The sequence below is a fragment of the Artibeus jamaicensis genome, unplaced genomic scaffold, assembly GCF_021234435.1.
Source record: "Artibeus jamaicensis isolate MK-2021 breed Jamaican fruit bat unplaced genomic scaffold, CSHL_Jam_final contig_484, whole genome shotgun sequence".
Taxonomy (NCBI): Eukaryota; Metazoa; Chordata; class Mammalia; order Chiroptera; family Phyllostomidae; genus Artibeus; species Artibeus jamaicensis.
The window spans coordinates 9,271,495-9,296,812 of NW_026521859.1; the positions used below are offsets into that span (position 1 = coordinate 9,271,495).

Here is a 25,318-nt window from a genome sequence, read left to right on the forward strand (position 1 = left end):
AATAAAGAGCAGGTGGTAGAAAATCCCTTTGCTGCCTTTTGGGAACCCAGTCATGCTGGCCACCCCTAAAGATCGTGAGTTCCAGGATGAGAAATGGGAACAAACCCAATGTCTTACAAAGGGCTCATTCCAGTGAGACTAGGCCTGCCCCAGGCTGGCGTGGAACCTCCCTGGAATGGAGTCCCTCTTCCCTCCAGTTGGCAACTGGGCCAGGTGAGCTCCAGAACAGGCCAGGGCCATGCCTCACAGCCCCCTGCAACCCAACGGGGCACAGGTGAGCCAGCCTCTCCTCAGTCTGACTCACACGGCTCTGGCTGAGCCCCAAGTCAGAACCCAGTCAGAGACAAACAACAATGCTATTTCTAGAGTTGTTGTAACTGTTTTTTAAACTTTGTGGAAAACTTAAGATCAGGAAATTTCAGTTGGAGGCACAGTACAAGTATTCTAGCCTGACTACTTTGCTGACATAAATCCCCACTCCACCATCCCTGAGAAATCAGTCTAGCCTCCACCTGAATACTTCCCGTGACAGAGTTTTATTTTCAAACAAGCTCTAATTGTTAGAAAGTTCTTCCTTATATGTGCAGCTGTGAAAAGGAATGAGGAAGTTCTCTTTGTACTGGTGTGGAAAAGTCTCCAAGATATACTAAGTAAAAAAAAAAAAAAAAATGGTGCCAAACGATGTGTGCAATATACTAACTGCTGTGGAATTTTTTAAAAGGAGAAAAATAAGAATTGATATTTCTAGCTTCTTAAAGGCATTAAGGAGCTCTGAAAGAATACACAAGAAACTTTTAAAAATACAGGGTAGGGCAAAAGTATGTTTACAGTTGTGAGCATGTAGAACAGAGTTTATTATTTATGATCATATTATTTTCCATACAAACAACTGTGAACTTACTTTTGTGTCAGTTATATATTAGTTACAGCCAGTATTTGTTATGTACAGTATGAAAGGGCAGAATGAAGTAGAGGGTAAAGACAGCTAACCTGTATGTGAAATTTACTGCATGTCAAGAACTATTCTCAGTGCATGTGTGAACGCATTTCATGCTCACAAGAACTCTGTCATTTTCACTTTTCAGATGAGGAAGCTGCGGTTCAGTGAGGTGGAGTACCTTGCAGCTAGCGATCAGTGGGACTGGGACAGTGGGGCTCAGAGACTGTGCTCTTAAGACCCAGGCCGGAAGACTCCCCTTTCACAGTGCAAGGATGTGAGGGAGGCTTTTTTCCTGCACCTGTTCTTGTTTGTATACTTTTTGTCAGTTTGGTTGGTTGTTTACTTATTTACTTAACTGGCTGGTTCGTTTTTGAACCATGTAAGGGTATTATATATTAACTAAAATTTTCTCTAGCTGCTGCGAGGAGGCATGTTTAGAAACTGCAGAGCCAGTTAGAAAAAAACAAGAAAAAGAAAACATGAGAGTTCTTTATGCTGAACAAAAAAACCTGCTTCCCTGAATATTTTTTGCTTTTTCGTCATGATTTGTTCTTTGGGAAACTGCTAAATGTCCACTTCTCCCTGCTGATCCCTGGATGTCCTGCGCCTCCATACCCTTCACCATGCCAGCAGTCTGCCCCAAACAGAACTTGGTTCTCCAGCACCGGTCGGGCCAATGCGATAGCACCTCCCTTGTTCTGAGAACTATATTTCTACTAATACAGCCTATGTCTACGCTTGCTTTTCTTGAATCCTCACTTCTCTGTTGCGGTGAACTAAAACGTTCGACGTTTATCCCCAGGTGCTTCCGCCTATGCCACGCTTCCCCGTCCCAGACTGGTGCAGTTGCGTTCAAACACATATCTGGGACATTAAATGATTATCTTGTTAGCTTGTTTGAGCCATTGTTTCAGACAATGGATCCTGGCTCAGTTCCCCAAAATAGTCAAGATCCCTCTCCACCCCACGTAAGACAGACAGGTTTCCATTTGTCAGATAAGAAAACTTCCTCCCAGCGAGGGAACTTGGTTGAGATCTCAACAACTATTGGCTCCAGCAGAAGGAAGGAGCCAAGGGCCTTCTTGACCTTCCACTCAGGGGGCCCTGGTGTCATAGCCAGGGCCTGGGGAAGAACTCCTAGAACTCCGGTCTGCAGGCATCATGTAGGCCCTGGGCTCGGTGCTCCCTCAGGGTCTCCCTCAGCGTCCAGCTCTAGCACCTTCTACAGCACCCGGGGAGAGCGCCCTCAGGTCGTCCCATGAGACACAGAGAGAGAGAGAGAACTGCCGTTAAGAAAAGAAGGCCGTCATGTGCATGGCACATGTTCAAAGTTGGCTGGTGATTATAGTGGCTTAAAACATCATGTTCTAGATTAGCTGTTTGGGGTTTTCTGAAGCTTGTGCCGAAATCAGAGATGCCGTGGGGATGACATCTTCCTTATCTGTGAAGTGATGGGATGTGGAGTTATTCAACAAGCAATCCCCGGAGACCACAAACCAAGGAACAGATCCAGGAATTCCACTCTTTCCACCACCCCCCCGCCTGCCAGATGTGCAGGTTGAAGTGCGGTTCGGTGCTCCGCATGTCTCCTCTCCGAGAGACGAGATCAGACAGCTATTTCAAAGATGAGTCAAAAAAAGGAGCGGGGAGCCTACCTAATGCTTATGCTGGTAGCGTGTCTGATTTGGCAAAGTGGGTGGGAAGAGTGAAAACAGGAAAGTTCCCCAGGGCGAATTAATCTGTGCTCATGAAGACTCCATAAAACATGGCAGAGGGGACAGAAATCACAACCGGACCGATCCAGAAGCTCCAGGACCCCTGTCCACTGAAAAGGTCAGCAAAGCACAGATGGCCATGAGTAAGTCCTCAAGAACCGAAAATGCCTTTGGGACCAGGTGATGCCCATCAGACTGGAAGGCTGGCCCTCCATAAAGGCCATGGCAGGTTTGAGGTGTGGGCCACACCTCAATGACTGGAATTAGGTCTCAGATGCCATCAAAGATTTGGGTGGAACTTACAATAAAAGCTTACTAACCTAGACCCCTAGATTATGGTCTCCAGTTCTGACCCTGACCCCAGAGGGGCTCCCGAATGGTACCTGACCAACCTGCATGTTCGTTCCCCCATGTTAGTGGTGACTTCTGGGAGGGGAAGAGGCAGAGTAAGAGGCAGCATGACCATCCCCCGGGGCCTGCCGAACAGACACCTTGTGACTGCAGAGACTGCAACACCAGGAACCGCCTCTCAAGCCTCTCAATCCGTCAAGAACAACAGAGAATGAGCAGGAAACTTTGTTACCACTATTGTGATGAGATTCATAAACCTGCCAAAGGGTGGTATGTTTTCTGAAATTCTGAGACAATTTATTCTCAACTGTGTAACAGTCTCTATCTTGTTGAAACACTTAACAGAAGTCTTAGGACTTCGTCGTGGGAAATCAAATCCTGGCAAAAGAAACAAGGCCCCTAAAACGAGCGCCTCTGCCCCCAAACCAGGAGTGGGTTAGTGCGGGGAGGTACCTCGAGTATGTTCGCTTGTGAACTGGGTGCAGCTGGCATCTCTAACGGATAAAACTGATTCCAAGAATGAATCATGCTGATTATACCCTTGGGACATCATAAATATCATCTGTCCCCAAAGACTTCCAAAACACAGGAGTCATGGCAAAACACACACGCATATACACATGTAAGCGAAGTTTCTAACAATCGGGCCATTGTTCACAGCAGAGAACCCAGGCACACCCTTTATCTAAGATAAAAAGAAAATGCAAAAAGCAATCAAATGAAATCTACCTGGCCCAACCTGAAAAACAACAGTTGGATGGGAACATTGTCTAGGATCCATTTTCAGCCAGTGCCTTTCTGCGTGCAGTTCAGGGCAGGGAACACTCCCCCAGCCAGCCCTCCCCTGAGTGAGGCGGCACTCCCCGCCACACGCACCCACGCCCCTCTCGGGCTGTCCCCTGCAGCCGATGCCACCCTCACACAAGTTGCCCAACACCTGGGTAATTAAATTTCTCTTTCCTATAAAATATGTTCTCAGGAAAAAAAATGGCTCTTTCTAAAAATAAGGCATAAAACTTTGGAAGTATTGATTTCAGCATTTCAGGCACCAACAAGCTCCTGGAGAAGGGAGAGGAGGGAAGGAGGAGATGGGCACACTATTCTCTGTAACTCCTCAGAGTCTGCACTTCAGCACATCAAGGGATTCCCTCCCACACACCCCTTCGTTCCTACATGGAACAGAAAGTCTGTGAAGGACGAGCCCTGCCCGACAGCCCCTCGGCCCCACAGTGGCATCCTACCCAAAACAAAATTCCCCCGAGAATGCCTTTCTGCAGAAAGACCTGGGAAGAGCCCACAGGCCAACACAGTGTAAGGTCAGGTGCAGACTACAGCCATCCTTGCCGTGCCTACAGTGTGGGGTAGAGGCCGAGAGGTTTCAGACTGTGCCCAGCCCCTCGGGAGGGCTAAGGAGCCTTCTGGGTGCACACCAGTAGAGAGATGTGCATGGGACTCTGTCCCTGGAGCCCCTCCTCCTGCTCCTCTCTTCTCTGCATTTCACGAGTTAGAAACTAACCGGACCCTTACCCCCTCACACAGAAACCAAGTGTGGCCATGACTCCTACACACACATCCTGCTAGAGCACCGATCTTAAAAGAGAAATATGCTCCCCATGCCGCCCTTTAGACAGCGTTAGACAAACAACTTCCCTTTGGACACACATTTCTAATATGCCCACCCAGAAGTTGCAGCACTGAGTGGAAAGAGTTCTAGCATTAATTCTGCATATTCAAAACATTAATGCAAAGAGGGAGGGAGAAAAAAGGGAGAGGGAAATGGAGAGAGAGAGAAAGAGGGAGGGATAGAGAAAGACAGAGAGGCTGAGAGAGAGATGGAGGAAGAGAGGGTGGGAGGGAGATGCTCCAGGGCCACCAGGGTGAGAAGACACCTCCTTAGGAGCAAGGCCAAGCCACTCACTTTTTAAAAATGTCTTCAATGGTTAGAGACCTATTCATTTTTGTAATTAATCTGAATCATTTTGGTAATATGCTTTAATAGGAAAGTGTCCATTTAAATTTCCAAATTTATGGCATAAAATTATTCACATAGTCCTATATTTATAATTATGTCCCTTTTTCATGATTTATTCTTTCTTACTCACTTTTGCCACAGACTTGTCTTTTCAGCAAAAAAAGAAATAAAGTTATTTTTGTATATTGCTATTGTATCCTCCAAACTTGCTGGACTGGTTTATTAGCTCTAAAAGTTTTCTGTGGGTTCCCTAGAATTTTCTATATACAAAAATAAGTCATCTGCAAATAGAGATCATTTTATTTCTTCCTTTCCAACCTGGTTGCCTTTTTTTTTCCTTGTCTTGTTCCTGAATTAAATGATAAAGCTTTCAGTCTCTCACCATGAAGCATTTCTCGAGCTCTGGGTTTTCCAAGAAGCCCTTTGTCACTGGTGTGAATGTAAAATGGTGAAGCTGGCTTGGGATATTGTTTGGAAGTTCCTCAAAATGCTGAACATAGAGTTACTATATAACCCAGAAATTCCACTCTTAGGTAGGTACCCCAAATCATTGAAAACATGTGTCTACACAAAAGCCTGTATGATAATGTTCATAGCGCGGCATTATTCATAATAGCCAAAAAGTAAAAGCATCCCACATGTCCACCAACTGATGAATGAATAAAGAAAACGTAGGACTTCCAGCCAAGATGGAGGCATAGGTAGACACACCGTGCCTCCTTGCACAACCAAAAGGATAATAACTGATTTAAAAAACAAAAAACAAGCCCTGGCTGGTGTAGCTCAGTGGATTGAGCACGGGCCTGTGAACCAGAGGATCGCAGTTCGATTCCCAGTCAGGGCACATGCCTGGGCTGCAGGCAGGTTCCTAGAGGCAACCATACATTGATATTTCTCTCCCTCTCTCATTCTCTTCCCCTCTAAAGATAAATAAATAAATAAATAACTCTTTAAAACAAAAAACAACCAGAACTGACAGAAAATCAAATTGTAAGGAAGTCCGACAACCAAGGAGTTAAAGAAGAAACATCCATCCAGACTGGTAGGAGGGGCAGAGTCGGACAGCCAGGCAGAGGGGACTTGTAGGGCGGTGGTGAAGGATGGGGGCAAGCAAGGTGGTGGCTGGCGGACCTGGCAGTCCCACATTCATGTGCAGATAAACCGGGAGGAACAATTGGGAAGTGGGACCACACAACCCAGGGCTCCAGAGCAGGGAAATAAAGCCTCAAAGCCACTGACTGAAAAACCTGCGGGGGTTGAGGCAGCAGCGGGAGAAACTCCCAGCCTCACAACAGAGTTCGTTGGAGAGACTCACAGGGTCCTGGACTGTACACAAACAAACCCACCCACTCAGGAATCAGCACTAGAAGGGCCCAATTGGCTTGTGGGTAGTGGCAGAAGTGACTAGAAACTGGTAGAGAGCAGAGCAACCAGCATGGTTCCCTCTCAGACCCCTCCCCCACGTACATCATCACAACGCAGCTACAAGGGTTGCCCCACCTAAGGCACACTCACTACATAACTGGCACACTGAGACAAAAAGTAAATGGCCCAAATGAAAGAACACATCAAAGCTCCAGAAAAAATACAACTAAGCAACAAAGAGATAGCCAACCTATCAGATACACTGTTCAAAACACTAGTAATCAGGATGCTCACAGAATTGCTTGAGTATGGTTGCAAAATAGAGGAAAAAGCAAAGGCTATGAAAAGTGAAATAAAGAAGAATACACAGGGAACCAACAGTGACAGGAAACTGGGACTTAAATCAATGCTTTGGACCAGAAGGAAGAAAAAACATTCAACACAACAGAAAGAGGAAATAAGAATCCAAAAAAAACTGAGGAGCAGCTTAGGAACCTCCAGGACAACTTTAAACATTCCAACATATGAATCATAGGGCTGCCAGAAAAAGAAAAGGAAGAGCAAGAAATTGAAAACTTATTGGAAAAAATAATGAAGAAGAACTTTCCTAATCTGGTGAAGGAAATAGACTTCTAGGAAGTTCAGGAAGCTCAGAGAGTCCCAAAGAAGTTGGACCCAAGGAAGTTCATACGAAGGAACATCATGATTGCATTACTCAAGGTTGAAGATAGGGAGAGAATCTTAAAGCAGCAAGAGAAAAGGAGACAGTTACCCACAAAGAAGTTCCCATAAGACTAGTAGCTGATTTCTCAAAAGAAACTTTATAGGCAAGAAGAGGCTGGAAAGAAGTATTCCAAGTCATGAAAGGCAAGGAGCTACATCCAAGATTGCTCTATCCAGCAAAGCTTTCATTGAGAATGGAAGGGCAGATCAAGTGCTTCCCAGATAAGGTCAAGTTAAAGGAATTCATCATCACCAAGCCCTTACTATGTGAAATATTAAGGGATTTATCTAAAGAAAAAGAAGATTAAAAATACTAACAGTAAAATGACAACAAACTTACAACTATCAACAACTGAAGGTAAAAAAAAATGAACTAAGCAAACAGAACAGGAACAGAATCACAGAAATGGAGATCATATGGAGGGTTATTAGTGGGGAAGGGGGTGGGGGAGAATGGGGAAAAGGTACCAGCAACAAGTAGCATAAGTGGTAGGTAGAAAATAGACAGGGGGAGGTTAAGAATAGTATAGGAAATGTAGAAGCCAAATAACTTATATGTACAACCTGTGGGCATGAACTAAGGGGAGGGAGGGGATGTAGGTGGGAGGGGGTTTGCAGGGCAGGGGGGAATAAAGGGGGGAAAATGGGACAACTGTAATAGCATAATCAATAAAATATATTTTTAAAGACGTGGTATATCCATACGATGCATTATTCAGCCATAGAAAGGAATGAAATACCGATACATGCCACAACATGGATGAATCCTGAAAATATGCATAATGAAAGAATTCAGACACAAAGGACCACATGTCTTTATCTGAAATGTCCAAAATTGGCAGTCCATAGAAATAGAAATTGTACCAGTGTCTGCAAGGAATGAGGGAAGTGGACAATGTGGAGTAACTGGAAATGGGTGTGCGGTTTCTCTCTAGAATGATGAAATGTTCTGAACTTAGTGAGAGGTGTAAAAAGCTGTAAATATACTTTAAAAACACTGAATAGTATATTTTAAAGGGATAAATTTTAAAGTACATGAAATACATTTCAATATCTCAATTTAAACATTTTCTTCTAAGCACTTTGGCTACATCATATAAATTTTGATGATGTGCTTTTGTTCTCATTCAGCTAAACAAATTCTAATTTCCCTTGTGATTTCTCGTTTGACCTATGGGTTATGGAGACATGTGTTGTTTAATTTCCAAATATCTGGAGGTTACCCAGATATTTATTTCTATTCTTAATTGCTAATGTAACTCCACTGTGTTCAGAAAAAAATGCATTGCACAATGTTATTTAAATGCTTTTACATTTTTTGACATTTTGCCTTGTGACCCACACACAGTCTGTCCTGGAGAATGTTCCATGTGTGCTTGAAAAGAATGTGCCTTCTGCTGATGTTGAGTGTCAGTTAGGTCAGGTTAGCTGGTAATGTTATTCAAGTTGCCTTAGATCCTTGCCAATTCTCTCTCAATTTTCTATCAATAGCCTCCAACTATTTTTGTTGAATTATCTATTCAATTCTGTCATTTTTCTCCATATATCTGAGACTTTGTTCTTAGGTGTACATAAGTTTATCATTTTTGTATCTTCCTGGTAAATCGGTCTTGTTATCATGATAAAATATCTCTCCTTGTCTCTAACATTTTTTTGTCATAAAATCTGTTTGGTCTGATATTAATATAGCTCTCTTATGGTTATTGTTTCGGTGTTATATCTTTTTTCCACCCTTTTATTTGCAACCTATTTGTGTCTTTGAATCCAGAGTGCATCCCTGGTAGACAGCACATAGTTAAATCATTTTTTGCTTGTATTTTTTTCCATTACCATTTATCCCCATTATACTCCCTTCCCCTGCAACCAAGTCTTATTTTTTTTATCCAGTACAACAATTTGTGCCTTTTGACTTCAGTGTTTAATCCATTAATCTTTAATGCAATTACTGATATTCTTGGATTTGTGTCTGCCATATCTTTTTGTTCTTGTTTTTTTGTTTTGTATTTTTTTGGTTATAAGTCTCATGCTCTTTTTAGTTTATCTGTTTCTCCTTTGCAACCTTCTAGGTAAAACAGATATTTTCTAGTGTGCACTTTTAATTTCTTTGTTGAATTTTTAAATTAATTTCTTAGCTGTTATTTCAGGAATTGTATCTTATATCCTAATTTATCAAAATCTACCTTGCATTAATACTGACTTAGTTCTGGTATAGTACTGAAAGTTTACCCAATATAGCCTTATCACACCCCCCTCGGGTTTGCTATTCTTGTTACATATATTACATGTTCATACGTTATAGCCCCCAAAATACAGTTTTATAAATGTTCTTTTATGCAATCATGTTTTAAATCAATATGAGAAGAATTAGAGAAAATATACCATACAGTCTTTTATATTTACCTACATAATCACCTTTTCCAATGTTCTTCACGTCTTCATGTGGACTCAGGTTACTCTCTGGTGTCATTTTCTTTCAGCCCAAAAGACTTCCTTTAACATTCTTTGTAAGGAAGTTCTCTTAGCAATGAACTCTCTCAATATGTGTTTACCTGGAAGATATTTCATCCACTTTTGAAGGACAGTTTTGCTGGATCTAGTATTCTTAGCTGTTCTTTTTTCTCCTTTTGGTGCTTTGAATGTGTCCTCCATACCTTCTTTGCAGTTTCTGATGGAATCAACTTCGGCTGTATTGTCATTCACATGTTCATGATGCACTGTTTTCTCTCGCTGCTTTCAAGTTGCTCCTTGTCTTGGCCTCCGAATCGCTGGACCATGATGTGCCTAGACGTGCCTCACTTCTTTCTTGTAAGACTTGAGTTTGTTGAGCTTCTTGGACTTTTAAATTAATCTTTGAAATCAAATTTTCAGACTTTAAACCACTATTTCTTTAAATTTTTTTCTGCATCTTCTCTCTTGCTTCCCCTAGACTCACGTTACACACATGTTGGTGTGCGTAGTGACTTCACAGACCTCCAGGGCTCTTCATTTTTGGCCATGCTGTTTTCTTTCCATTCTTCAGATCAGATTATTTTTATTGATCTTCACGTTTGCAGATTCTTTCTACTATCATCCCTAATTTGCTTTTGAGGGACTCTAATGAAGTTTTCATTTCATGGATTATACTGCCTGCCTCCAGAATTGCAATTGGTTCCCTTATATAATTTATCTCTTTGTTAATATTTTCAATCTGATGTATCATCATCATACTCTCCTTTTGATTATTTACACATAGTTTCTTTCACTTCTTTGAACATATTTATAATACCTGCTTTGAAGTCTTTGTCTGCTAAGTCCAAAGCCTGTGTTTCCTCAAAGACAGCTTGTTTTGGCTGCTTTATTATTTTTTCTCTGTGTAGGAGTCATGCTCCTGTTTCTTTGCATGTCTTACAATTTTATTATTAAAAACTGAACATTTCATTGCCTCTATTATAACAACTCTGAATTCTGATTTCCTCTCCCTCAGGGTGGTTGCTGCCACTTTATTTCTTTCTTTTGTAAACATAATTTCCATTTTACTTTTTTCCCAGAGAAATTTTCTCTAGTTCTGAAGGACTTAGCTCCTTACATGGGCTTTGGTGGAGGTCGTGGGGCAGCATCAGCAGGTCTAAATTGGTGGGGGGGGGGGCGGGCTGGGGGTGATCGGTCTTCCCTGGCTTCACAGACAATTCCTGACTACCTTGCTGCGACTGCACAGCTCACACAGTCAGTTGTGGTTTCATGTGCAGCTTGGGAAGCACATTGGCATCAAAGACACAGCTGCAGGCTTTGCTGGGTTTTGAATGACAACCTTCTTAATGGCCTTGTCCTTGGGCATGTGTCAGGCGCAGTTGGTGCATGTGACCACGGCCCTTTTTGGCAAGAAAATTGTTCCTTCTTTTCTTGATCATCTTGAGAGAGAGAAAGAGAGGGCTATTTTGTTTGTTCACTTGCTTGCTTGTTGGCTAGCTCAGTTAGTAACTTCTTTGGACTAATCTATGAAGTACATCTTCCTGAAATATGTAGCCACTAATATAACTACCTATTCAGGTATTTGGCAAGGTTTTCTCCTCTTATTGGGGGCGGGGGCAGTGATAAAGTCTGGCTCCCTACATATCATTTCAGCCAGAGCTGTACGGTGGTCACTCGGGGTATTTGCACAGCCTCGGGTTGGTGTACAGCCTTCCAGACCTCCAAGGATGCTATCAATGTCCACCATGACTACCTCACTCCTTGAATCTCCCTGTTAATTTTTGGCAAGGCTGCCTGTCTGTTGCTCGCCTCTGCCAGGATTGCTACGTCAGGATAACTGCAGTGGTGGTCTTCCTTATTCATTTGCCAGCAAGATGATTAAAGTTTTCATACGGTTTTTCTGCACTCCACTCCAAAATAACTCAGCCTCTCCCCTCCCACCACCAGCAGCAATAACCTTGCTGGTTTTCAATGGCCTGCCCTGCCTTGTGGAACTGCTGTGCTGATGGAACTGGGGTGGGGAGTGGAGGGTGGGAGCAGCCCAGCCTAGAAGGCCAAAGATTCACTTCATTCTTCGCCAGGTCTCAGTACTTGGCATTGAATAAATTCTTCTCAGTTTGCTGTATGTCTTTAGTTGATTTTTCAGAGTCCTAAAATGGTTGTTTTTTGTGATATTTTTTCCAATGTTATCATTGCATTTGGGGAAGGTGTTTGAGAAGCTTCCTCATTCCACCTTTCCAAAAGTTCCATAAGTCTTCGTACTTTAGCTCATTTAATCTTCACAATACAGTGAAGTAATAGGATTATTTATTATTATTTCCAGTTTCCTAATGATGCAGCAGGGCTTCAGAGAGGTTAAATTATTCACTGCAAGTCATGACTCCCATTTCCCGAGGGCGGCACAGGGTTTTAAGGGCTCTACATCTGAATCCCTTCTAACGCCTCAGAGACACTTGCAGAAATGCCATCTTGAAAAACCTTGTACATCTTTACAAATAAGATTAGGAGTCAACACTATTGTCTTGATAGTTCAGGTACCATTGTCTCTTTTGGTCATGCTACAAATACAAATAGTTTTTTATTACCTATTACCCCTGTTCCAGGTGCAAAATGATGTGCTACCGTATTCTGAGTCTGGCACTCGCAGTACTGTTCAGAGGCAGGGAGGCTCAGCCCTGTCTGCTCTGAGATGTAAAGGCTGCAGCCCCAATCATCTCCCTTTGTAAGTGGTGGAGGTAGGATGTGAACCCAAATTTCAGACTCTATGGCCTCGTGTCAAGCGTAGTTCACTATTCTCCTCCAACTGGAGTATCATCTAGCTAAAATAAAGTGGGGAATGTAGAAAGAGCCCTGAGAAAATGGAGAAACATAATGAAAGATTGGAAAATACAAATCATGACAGAAAACTTTAATATTTGGTAGTATTTAGTCTAGAAAAGAGCCAAAAGTAACTGTTTAATGTACAGAGTGATATCAAGTTTGCTAGTAAGCACTAGATTATTATTTTCACTGGAGGGAAAAAGCAAAACAAAACAATAGGAAATGTATGTCTATTTCATCAGGAAAATCTTGCTTCTCTCAAGGGTTCATAAGATGTTCAAGTCTGTTGCCCAAATGGTTATGCAATCTTGTTGTACAGGAACTAGTTACCTTCCAAGTCTCCTTACATACATAGCTTAGGTGGAGGCAAGGGGTGACTTCCAAAGACTCTCAGCCTTTCCTGCACTTCCCAAATTAGAATGACAGGCTCCCCACCCAATCCAGTCAGTGCCTGAGTTCCATTTACTACTCATCTCTGGTGCTTCTAAATCCCTCTCTGGTTCACATAACTAATTACAGCAAGACTCTTGCACGGTGCACCGCTCCAGGCAGGGCCTAATCCTTTTACAGAAGAAATAGACCACTGCCAGGTGAGTTCTAACACAGAGCTGTGTCAAAGCCCTGCTTCCTCCAGCACAGCTCCCTGACCAACTGCCACGAATTCCCCCACTTGATCTAACACTTTGAGGCCTAATCTCCAGAATGTTACTGACATTCACGAGTCATGTTGGGCACATCTCTTTACAAAGACGTGCACACCAGGTTGGCCTTGGAAGGAGTAGGAGAGAATACCAGCTGAGATCAGGGGAGGTTCTCATTATGGACAAAAAGGCGGAGAGGTTGAGATTTTGTGTTGGTGGAGAAGTGAGTCAAAGGGTAGCGAGAAAGGAAACTCGGAGGAGAGGGGAGGGCTAGTTCGCATTCAGAGAATATTGGTGCAGGCCAGGCATGGCGCTTTTGTCTTTCACAATTGTCCTTCAGCCCCGCATTGCCTCGGGTAATCCGAAATTTATTCCTCGGGGCCAAGAGTTGAAGTGGGGACCTCGCCTGCCCCTCCACCAGCCAGCTGGAACCATAAGCATATGTTTTTACATTCACTTTCACATTAATTTCATTTTGCTCAAGATTCATTAAAACCCACTTCCAGTGTTGATACGTGCGACATGAAATCCTCCAGATGAATCGGTTCTGTAGGCGGCGACAACACTCTTGCCACACTCCATGGATCAAGTTGCTCTTTATCCGCTTGACTGGGCCGGAATGTAAAGGCAAATGCTAAGCAAATGCTCTGAAATCAATAGCTACGGAGTGTTGGTTTTCTGTTTCTTTTTTCCTACGTAGACCCCAAAGGGGACTGGCACACAGATTAGACAAATCGCTTTTCATAATCCTCAGGACTGCTTCATGATGTGTCCAGAGTATTAATCAAAGGCCGAGACCACGTAAAATGTGAATTAAATTTCTTAATGGAGAGAGACGTGAACTTTCTGTCCTTAGATCTCTGGCTGTGGACATCTCTAAGGCAATGAAAAATTCAGCTACCCAGTCTGTAATATTCTGAGAGATATATCACCAACGCGGCACAACTTATCATGGTTACATTTTCTGTTTAGAGAATTTGGTTTCCGATGTGGTCAAAAGGAGCTCAGGGGCTGCTTGCAGAGAATTTGTGGGTAGCCCGTGAAACCCAAGGTCCTGTATGTTTGGGGCCACTTAAAAATTCCTTTCCAGCAGTGGGTGGGGGCCTGTCCTGAGTCTCAACCAGACTCTGGGGTCTTAAAATTATTTTTTATTCAGTCCATGGAATTGCAATGAAGTAAATGCTTTTGCTTTCTATGTTAGCGACACCAAGATGAGCCTAAAAGAAATTGGACTGAAAGCAAATGGGATTTAATATTAAACTTGAAAATACACCTGCACATGGCCTTCCCTAAAAGTCAAACTCACAACATCTGAAGTTTCTGCTACGACACTGGTTAAATTAGGGATAAAGGACAAGAAAAATTATGAAAACGCGGTCACAGTGTTTGTGAAACAAATTTCCTCTCACTCCCCACAAAGTCCTTGGTGGGGGGGGCGGGGATGGAGCCGAGCAAAGCCCCTCCGCTCTGACTGTCCACCTGAGGAGGCGTGGATGCGGCAGCAGCCAGGGAGGGCTCTCCCACCTCGGGGACTGTCTCCCGCTCCCTGAGGATGGGTGCGGCTAGGCACACACGTGGAATTTTTATGCTTCGCAGCGTTTACGTGCAGACAGCTTTCTCCTAACCGTTAAGGACTTTTATGGACATTATCTGACTTATCCCCACCAACTTCTGGTGGTAGATGGGAGGGAGAGGAGAGGAGGCCAGCAGTATGGATTGAAACACCAGTCGGAAATCCACAAAGCCCATTTTAGGAATAGCAAGTATCCATGAATTGCTCAAGAGAGAGCAAGCCGGGGAAAAGGAAATCAGAGGCGTTCAGCCTTCCCTAGGAGTCGGGGGCCCTGGGATCACATGCCTCCCCGACACACACACACACACACACACACACACACACACACACACAGAGTCAGAGCCTCCCTGTGACTCTGTTTGCTTCATTTCTGAAATAGGGATTACAGTGTATACTTTATAAGAGTTTGATGAGGACTCGGGGAGATGACCTAGGTAATAAGAATGGATCCATAACAAAAGGCAATTCCCTCTTAAACCCTTCCATTCCCCCCCTTCACTGCCATACCCATCCATCCAGTGGGCCAGCCGTGGAAGCCGGCGGAGCGTTTGAGGCAGCCAGGTTGGCAGTGGAAGGAGTGAGTTTCTCACAGCGTCTCAAATGAACTGATTGCACACATTGTAGATGCTAGACTATGTGTTGGCCATCTGCATGAGAGCCCCGTGCTAAAATGTGTTTCGCATTTTGTCAGGCTGAGAGTGCAGTGACTCACTAGCCGAAACTGCAGCTTCTTCTGCCATGCCCATCTGCTTCTCCCTGCCTCTCCCGGCCTCCTCAGTCACCAGGAGGAGGCAGGTTTCCCACCCTCTCTCCTGGAGATTATCAGCGTGCATGCAGTAAATCTTGAAGATCTATCTCCACTCAAACAGAATGTGCCACAGTGCACCAGCTTACAAGAGGCATAATTAGAGCTCATTCGGCTGACAGATTAATGGGGGTGCAGCGGAGGCCAGAGAGCAGTAAATTAGGCAGCTAAACACAGCTATCTCTGGCCCAGCATCAGCACTAAATCGCACATCTTTTACAGCGTGTTGGCCACTTCTCACAGCTTCTAAAAGTATATCTGTCGTATGAGGTGTTTTCTTTTTAAGGTGTCTCAGCATAGATGCTTTCACGGGGCATGTAGCCTACCAGTACTCAGTACTCCGTTGCCCCGACTACTTCAGAATCCGCTTCGCAATACACCAAATATCCATCACGGCTTGTTATTGGATGAACAGCCAAATGTATGTATAACAACCACTTCTTAGAAGGACTTGGAAATACTCACTAACTAGCTAAAAACAACAATAACAACAAAAATACTATCAAGCTCATGATTTTTGTACATATGCCCTGATGACCTGATTTTCTCAAAGTAAAATTTGGTATGAAGGAAGTTGACTTCCAGATTGTTCTGATAGCATGAGTGTTCTGATTCTAGAAAGGACAGCTCATTGAGATCATGCAGTGTCAAAGCTGTTCCAAGTGCAGTAGTGTCTTCTCTCTCAGGGTTTTTTCACCCTTTTCCACCTCTTTCCAGATTCCTGTGATTCTGAGAGCATTCTTCTCATTCCAAAGGTTTCTTTCTGCCTACTAATGAGTTTCCTCCTTTCCTATTTCCCCAAACATTCTCCAAACCAGGGGTCTTCAGGTGACTGTTTTGTGTGTAACCTCAAAAGAATTTTTTAAACTACGTTTTTAAGATGACATCTAAATTTCATCCTCACACACGTAGATAGTTACAAAGAATGCATCACCTGGCCATTTATGTATGCTACCTGTGCTCTAGTTCTGTTTCGTCCAAACACTGTTGCCATAGATTTAGGTTTATTCTGTTTATGGGAAATGTCTACTATATATGACCTAAATGACAAAGCAGTTCTTACTGCCATTCCAATGAGCCAAATCAGATTCACCATCTCCCAGAGAAGTTGAACTTCAGTTTTCAATTCAAATAATATATCCCTGAGTCATTTCTGAATTGTCATTCCAATAGATAGATGAGTGAATGCAGTAGCTAGACAACTATGGCAGATACATACACACACATATACACACATACATACATGGAGACTTGCCATCAGTCTATCACGGGAGCAAACAGAGCTCAGTCCCCTTTCAATATTTCCTCCAAAGATCTCTTTGCTTTGTTCCCTTGGGATTCTCCTTTGAGAGAAGTGCCTTTTCAAATTATCTCATTACTTAGAAACCCAGAGGGTATTTTGACTATTTGGATTCACTGTATCCCAGAGGATATAGTGAGATTGGGATAGATGAGAAGATGCCTTTTATTTAAAAGTTGTGAGAAGGGCGATTGTAAAGGAATAAAAGGAAACCCAGAGGTGTGTTCTCCGCCTGGTGAGTTTTAGAAAAGATCGCAGTGGATGTGAATCCAAAAATCAAGCTATCAAAGCCGTCTGCCCTAGAAAACCATCGGACGCGCCCAAAAGAATGCATGCCCCAGTGTGAAGTGGCCCTTCCTGGTCAAGCACAGGGAATGGAGTCATTCTGGGGAAGCAGAGAAAGGAAATGGCTGTTTCACCGTCTGCCTCCATCCCTCTCGCCGTCACAAGCAAGAGGCAGCCCCTCTTCACCATTCACTCACTTACTCCCGCAAACATCTTTGTGTGAGCCACAGTGCCTAGTGCGCTCCCTCCGGGTTGTGTCCCAAGGATCGTCTTGAATGGTCATTATCAGCAAAATACCAAGACTCCCATCAGCCCTCATCTGTGACAGCTTTGTGTCCTAACAATCAGAGCGTGTGGAGAGAGCAACTCTGTTGTTTGTTTGAAAAAATCTGCCTGCGGTATTTCCAGACACTTGAGCCATCTAGATTCCAGACCCTAAATAAAAGAGGTGGGAGGGGTGCCTGAGGGAAGAGGTCATATCCTAAACTCATTGTTAAATTGCTGGGAAGTGTGAGTGATGAAAATGGCCAGAAAATATGATCCTGCAGTGAATTGGGAGCTCACTAATGTTTAATTGGGTCTCCTGTGAGACATTTAAATCTATGGGCAGCTATCAAGGGTGAGAATTCTACTCTAGTGGCCCCCAAATGATTTCACCTTCACTTTCATTTTAGCGGTGGAGGAAAGCCAGGACACTCGCTAAAATATGTGAACTGTGACTAAGAGTGGGTGTTTTAAGGCCTGCATGTGTGTGGTAGCCACCACTGAGCAGAGTCAGTGTTCCACGATCTCTCAGCATGTCGCAGAACCACACCAGGGCCACCCCCGGAGGTCCGCTCACCTTCTACATACCCTGGATGTCTCAGTTTCCCAAAAAGAGTGTTTTCGAGCAATGTGCTGTACGAATGACCCTGTTCAAATTGTCTTCAAGTATTTACAAGCCTCTGTAACACTGAAGTCTAAATGCTTCCAAAGAAACAAAAATAGTTTGCAAAGCACTCCACCAGCTCTTTACCTGTAGCCCTTTCCAAACAAACAAAAGGGTAAAACGTTGCATCTTTTTTCTTTTAAACTCCACCTCATCGTCACAGGTTTGAGGGCTTCGGACGGGTAGGAAAAGCAGTGGACCAGGAGGCAGGAGACCAAATTCTAGTCTCGGCTCTGCGGAAGGAGCAAGGGGGCTCCGGAAAAGCTGTGATTTCTGCCCCACGCCTCCTCGCTATGCGGTCTGGGACAGGTTACTCAACTACTCTCTACCTCGGTTTGCTCATCTGTTGAATGAGGAGCTGCTCCGCAGGTTGTCAAAGGTCCCAGAGGCTAAGGTACAGGCAGTGTTAGGGCTCGTGCCCAGCACATACCACAAGCTCAACCATATTTGCCATTGCTGCTGGTGGCACTGAGCAAGTAAATCACTCAGTTTCTCTAGGCCTCTGTTTTCTCTTCTTCTGCCAGTGTGGGAGGGGAGCACATTTTTTCAAGTGCACATTTTACCGTAAGGCACATAGATCAAAGACCAGTTTCTCCCTCCATTAATTGCAAACGTCTTGAGGGCTAGGACCAGAGCCTTATTTTCTTTACTCCACCCCGGGCTCCTCTGGCCCGCTCCGTTGCCCAACAGTACCTTACACATGGTAGGCACTGATGAATGTTTATTGAGCTGAATTATCTTAGTTTAACTTTATGATAAGGGAGTAAATGAGCGAGGCCGTTTTTGTGGGGGTGTTAAAGTGAGTCTGGGAGAGTTTGTCTGAGGGAGAGTAGGTGTGTTTGTTAGTGATTTAGAGAGGAGCGCGGGGCTGACTGCACGCGGGCGAAGAGGTTTCTGTAATGACTGGGCCCGCTGTAACTGACCCAGAGCCTTCACAGAAACACCAGTCTCCAACTGGCAGGTGGAGATGCTGTTATTATGTGCTTTTAAATGTTAACAAAAGGGCACATTTTAGTTCTCAAATGAATTGGATTTTGCCTCTGATCTTCCAAAGATAAGTTTGCATGGGGAGAAAATGACTTGCATGTTCTCTCCTTCTGCTGGCTCTGGCCTTTGTTTATTGAAAATGTCACCTAGAAGAGGGCTTTTTCAGTTGAGAAAACAAGGAGGAGGAACCCCTAGCCGCCCCCCACCCCGGGGCTCCACCCATCTGCCCTGTGAGCAAGGCCAGGTGTGGAGGAAGCCCTTGAGATAAGCCTGGGAATCCAACCTCCACTGCAGAGACTAAAAATCAAAAACAAGTCCAAAGAGTGAAATGTTAACTAACTTATTTTATTTTTGCTTTTAAATAAAGGAGAGGGGAAAAAAAACAGCAAGTGTTTCACCTGGCGTGTGTGTTTATGATGACTCACTTCAAGAAAATTCGGGGGGAAAAACCCACCCCGCGTTTACCTCTAGGAAACTCCCTTTCCCTGGGAATGAAGATCGGGCTCCCACGCTCTCAGACCCGGGGACAGAGGGGTGGGAAGTGGGTCTGCCTTCCTGCCTCGAAGCCGCGCGCGCCCCGGGGCTGGCCAGGACGTTCTCTCTAACCAGATCATATTTTTCGATCTGAATGATTTTATGGTGGGGGCTTAAGCAACTTCCTACATTCCCACTGTTGCTCTTAATTTCTTCTACTTGGAGTGAAACCCCTACAGGGACGCCATAAAGAAAATAAAATAAGGAAAGAAGGAAGAAAACGTCTCTCTTCTCTTTCCTCCCTAAACCCCCCTCGTAAACATCCCAGCCCATGTCACAAAATGTATGGCGAGCGTTCAGCCCTGGCAGTATTTTGACACGGTGCACAGTCCCTTTCTCCTCCCCTATTCCTTTGAGGTTCATCTTGCAGCCCAGGGCTCTGTTCCCCTGCCAACTTGGTGGGAGTGTTTAGTGACTGGAAGGCTGTGGCCTGCTCTCCCCAGAACTTCACACTTCATTTTTCCATATCCCTAGGAGCAGCAGCGAATATTTCACCGGCCTGGTTTGCCGGCTACTGCCATAAATCAGACTTAGGCCTCAAAAAAACATCCAGGCCTGTCAAGGCATTAAGCTTTTATTTTCTGACTCCATCCAGTGGTAAATGAGAGCTTGTATTTTCCTTTAAAACTGTAAAGGGATTTTTAAGGATTGTCGCTGGACGGCGGCCAACTACAAAAGATACAATACAGAGTGTAACTGGTTAGGAGAGATTTGAAAAAGTCTTAAGTATGAAAAATGGCTTTTCTTAAAGGTTTTTCAATGAAATGAGAAACGGGGCTTAAATTTCATAAAGTTTTTTTTTTTTTGAAAGACCTGGACTGTTCATGAGAAAAGCATTAGGAAATGGAAGAGCGCGCTCTTGGAGAAATATGAGTTATATTTGTTAAGCGTGCTCTCTCCACCTGCCCCCCCTTTTCTTCCTCTCTCCTTCCCGTGTACACAGATACTTGGGCCGGTTCATTAGTCAGTTCCTGCCATCATTACTGACGGTCTGACAGCAAGAACAAACAGACTGGACAGTTTTATGTGCTATATATTAATTGCTTCATAATTTAGGCCTGCAAACCCGGACAGTGAGGCAAGTTCACTTGGAAAACCCCCTGCTTAAAATTCTAAGCAAGTTTGCAAGGTGCAAATCATGCCTGTGAGATCACTTTTTAATGTCTCCCCTTGCTGAGTAATCAAATCTCAAACTCCAAATGCTGAAAGCCTCCTTGTAGTTGGAAGAGCTGTGGAGTTAAAGTGGGCAGGTATCGCATTGAGATACCACGTCCAAGAAACCTGGGAAAAGATTCAAGGAACTGAGATCAAGCACTTGGTGCATAAAAACAACCTGCTTAGATTTTGTGATGCATCATGTTCCACTGAGGTACACGTTAGATTTCAGCAAAATGCAATGAAGTGGAAAGAAACACAGGCTTTCTTCCACCTAGTCCAGGCCACTGTATATCCTTGCAGCCTGGGGTGGCAAGGAGGTATGGGAAGGGAGGAAATAACTAAGGAAATAATGATCCTGTATTAATGAAGGCTTCAAAGTGGCATTTAAATCAGGATGAGACTGATGGAGAAGGTAACAGGCCACGTAGACGACGTGATCTGATTTTACAATCAGGAGAGTTGGGCACGAGGTGGGTGGCACTGACGGGAAAACAGCAGCAATGGACCCAGGAAGTAGAAATGACAGGCATGTACCAAGGAGTATCATAATCAGAGTGAGGCAAGACATCCCCTGGGCTCACTTTGCAAGGATCCCACAGATTATCCGCCCTGCTTGTGTACTGATTTATGGACACCCCTCCCACCCAACCCCAAGTTGGTTAGTTTCATTAAATGTTGGGCGTTCCCATGGTGGGGCACTGTTTTCTTGGGTGTTGCTTTATTTTCTCAAGGGAGTGCAGCAGAATCTGAAAGCAGACTTTCTGGCCTAAAGCACTTTGAACGATGGCTCTAACCTCAGTGCAACGCCGGAATGCATCCACTTCTCAAGCTCCTTCCAGCAGATCTGGCTCCACTGCTTGACACCCTTCCGTGGCACATGGAGCCAAGCTGTCAGTGGCTGGAGCCTCTGAGCCGCATCCCTGACCTCCTGCTCCCACTCAGTGATTTATAACAACCTTTGGTTAGTTCTTTCGGTTGGCTGAGTTTTCTCTTGCCTCTGGTCTTTTCCCTGTAAAAACTGTGAAAATTATATGAGATTCAGACTTGAATGTCTCTGAATGAAATTTTGTTGGGACATCGCCATGCTCACTTACTTACATTTTGTCTGGGCTACACTCACAGTGTGACAGCACAGCTGAGCAGATGTGACAGAGATAGGGTGACCTGTAAATATTAGCCAGCTGGCCCTTTACAGGAGACGTCTGCTGACCTCTGCACAAATCCCCTTTGGCCACCCCAAACACCCACACCGAGCCTCGCCTCTCTCCCTCCAGATCTTCCTGCGTACTCTCCTCAGGCCACTTGTCCCGGACACCCTGGACCTCTCCTTGCAGAGCAAATACATTTTAGACTCATTTCATTGCTACGTGAATTTCATCAACATGCGAAATGGCAAAACTATTACATAAAAAAATGAGAAAGCCATCAAATGATCCAAAAAAAAAACTGCAATTAAAAACTGGGATACTAAGCCCAAAGGTATATATTGGTTATCCATAGGTAGGGAGATCCATAGGATGAGTTCAATGTATTTTGACTATCTGCATTTTCTAAATTTTAATATACATTTTCTCTAGAATTTGCCTATGCTAGGTTTCCTGTACTGTGCATTCCATGATGTATAAATGCCATTTGTAATGGGACTGACAAAAAGATGCATGGAGCACCTTTTATATGCAAGGCACTGTGTTAAGTACTGTGCAAAATATAAAGATGTATAAAAACAATCCTTGACCTCAGGAAAATCTAAAATCTGGTAGTTTTTTTGTTTAATGCACACATATAATGATGATAATAATATGCAGAGTCCACCTATTTTGGTTACATGCTCTGGACAGCAAACACGACCCACTTTTCAACGGTTCCATCCAACTGTTGTGGATGGTGAGTGTGTGTCCATGTCTGTGACCCCTCTTTTACTCCCTCCCCACAAGGAGCACCCCATAAACCCTTGAGCATGTCTACATCCTTTTAAATATCGAGGGTGTATTCTGATCTACACTAAAGTTATTCTGGCACAATATTATTCTTTAATTTTTATACTAAAAATTTCCCAAAAAGCTCTTGGGCAATCTTCTGCTGGGTTGATTCCCAGGTTCGTTGTGGGTGTAGCAGCTACTGTGAATGGGATCTTCTTTCCCATCATCCTTTCTGGTTGGGTATTGCCGGTGGAGAATGAACCTTGAATGTGGCGACCTTGCTGGGGAAGGAGAAAAGTCAGCAGACAGCAGAGGAGCCTCTCACAGAAGACGGAGCCAGAGCCATGGAGCCTGAGTCTGCACCTGAAGTCAAAAGGCTCTGCACAGGGTATGGGCTGGGGAATCCTGCTCCATCTGTCACTGATCAGTGTGTTTCATGCTCTTCACAACTGAGACTCCTGCAGGTCTGCTACACATGCACCTGACCTTTCCTGACCCCACACCACTCCCACACTGACTACCCAACTCACCCACAAGTAATACATTCTTTGCTTTAAAATCCCCCGCAGAGCCTCTCTGGAGCTCTAAGCCCATAATCTCGAGTATAAATCCATTGGCAAGCAGCGGCCCTGGCAGCACCCTCTTTCCTTGATGTTACATGTGTACCCTCCGTGCTGGCTTCCGGCAGATCATAATGGGTGGGGCACATTATCCTAAGGCACATCAACAGGTTTAATAAGCTCTGGAGAAATCTGGAATGACCTGAGCACCAGAGGTTTCGGGTCTTGGCTGATTCCTCTTACCACCATCACCTGGGCCAAACCATTTCACCAGGGTCATAACTTCCTAGTTCTTCTAAAAGTTTGCTGAGTGCACCATTTCAGTGGGACTAAAATGAACTGGTACCCTTTGTCCACACCCGTGAAATATTGGGAATGTGCTTCTGAGGCACTTGTCAAAAGACGCTAGGTAATCAAAGCATCTTTTGCTAATATTTATGCAGGACTAAGCAAGGCTAACTCTTACTATGGCTGGGGCCAATTTCCCCCAGCAACTTGCCTTCTAAACACAGTTAGTCATCCAGGTTCTTTCAATCACTTGACCACCTGGGAGCTTTTAACAAATACCAATACCTAGGCCCCACCCCACAGAAACCGAGTCAGAATTTCCTCAGCTGCCGTGTCAAGAGTATCGCGTTTGGTCTCCAAGACCAAGCAGGATATTTGTCTGGCAGGGAGAGGAGGAGGGGTAGGGTGGAGAGCATGTCCTCTGACCCTACCTCTCTAACCACATCTAAGTTAAAACCACAAAACCAAGTAAACACGCAAGTGAGGGTTGATTCAGTGATTGGAAAGAAGGGGGTTAGGAGGAAGAGAGGCCATGTTTTACATACAGAGTCTTTCTCAACTTCAGAACCCACGCTCTCCCGCACTGTGTACGTGAACTTCAAATGCTGTGGAGAAGGACTGTGCTGGCCAGTGTCCGGACCGGAGGGGGCTGAGCCTCGCTGACTCTAGGCGACACTTCCTTTCCTTCCCTGTGCCCGGCTTGCACTTACTTCATCATCGCTGCCACCGCCGCCTGGGCTTCTTGGGTGTTCCACCGGCTCTGGCTGCCTTGTGAGGGAATTAATTTCCTTAAACGCCAGGGCCTCAGCAGCCCGTTTTGGGAACAAGCAACAGCATGGGCACGTGGGTCAGGAGGATGTGTACCCAACAACTGGAGGTGCTGAACACCCCTTCCGGGGGCCTGTGGGGTGGGGTATTTGCTCACCAGGGTGTTTCTACGAAAGGAAGAAATCGGCACTCCAAGGCCTCATCTGACATTTTCATTAAAGTTATAAAGAAACAGAAATAACTTTGCTTCCATTTCCATTTTCCTCTTAAAATGACCTCCCTTTCCCAGCCCAGGTCCTCTGGGCTTCCTCTCCATAATAATAAATAGCTTTTAGTGAAAGCTAGTGAGTACTAAAAGTGCATTGCGTGAGTGCTTTTTCATGTGCTCTCTTCTGTAATATTCTGTTCCTCAATGAAGAAATCAGAGCCCAGGGAAATTAGGCAGCTTGCCTCAGTCAAATGGCTGGGAGATGGCAGAAAACAATTTAGATTCAGGCCTGTCCGAGATCAAAGCCAGGGCTTGCAACCACCACACCTTGCAGAGAGCTTTGCAAGCAAGCGAGCCAGGTTGTCTGGGAACTCAGAGCTGGTGTTCAAAGGGCCTGACAGTCACCCACCAAGTTCACCAGAACTCAGAGCTTCTTGGGCAGGTGGTTCTGGTGGGAGAAGTATGAATAGAGTTAGGAGCCCCACGGGCTTGGAGTCCGTTACTTGCCCATCCACACTTCCATTTCCTTCTCATCTGTACAATAGAACAACAGTACCTACTTCGTAGGGTTGTTGAGGAAATGAGACAGCAGGGTCACTGCAGGGTAAGAGCTCCGTAGTGTAGGCATCTCATTATTATTAGGAACTTGAACACCAGCCATTTGCTCACTCGTTTGGTGAACATTTACAGAGAGCCTGGCCCAGTCACTGAAGTACATGGTGAACCCAAGATAGCACACTGCTCTCAGCTGATCAGTCCCTTCTTTCCCTAGTTGGAAAGTCAACTATGCAAAGCACGTCACCACTGGAAGTCTGCCTGGAAGTTTTGGAATCATCAGAGAACTATGACAAGCATTTTCAAGTTGTGACAGCTTAAAGTGGTTACTTCCCTTCAAGCATCTTTGAGTACTGGAACCAGGGCTCAGGATGGTCTGTCCCATGGACAGGACAATTAAGGAGTGAAGGGACCAAAGCTTATTGAGTGGCACTTTCTGGGTCTCGGGCACAACATTCCTTGTCTTCCCGCAGGG

General features: G+C 44.5%; 1 protein-coding gene and 1 pseudogene across 1 annotated transcript in view; both read right to left on the bottom strand.

The window, feature by feature from the left end:
- The window catches only part of RUNX2 (RUNX family transcription factor 2), a 315,866-nt gene that overhangs the window by 46,520 nt on the left and 244,028 nt on the right, over window positions 1-25,318 (bottom strand). The gene's annotated exons all lie outside the window — the stretch shown is intronic.
- On the bottom strand, window positions 10,628-10,953 carry LOC119047193 (40S ribosomal protein S26-like; annotated as a pseudogene).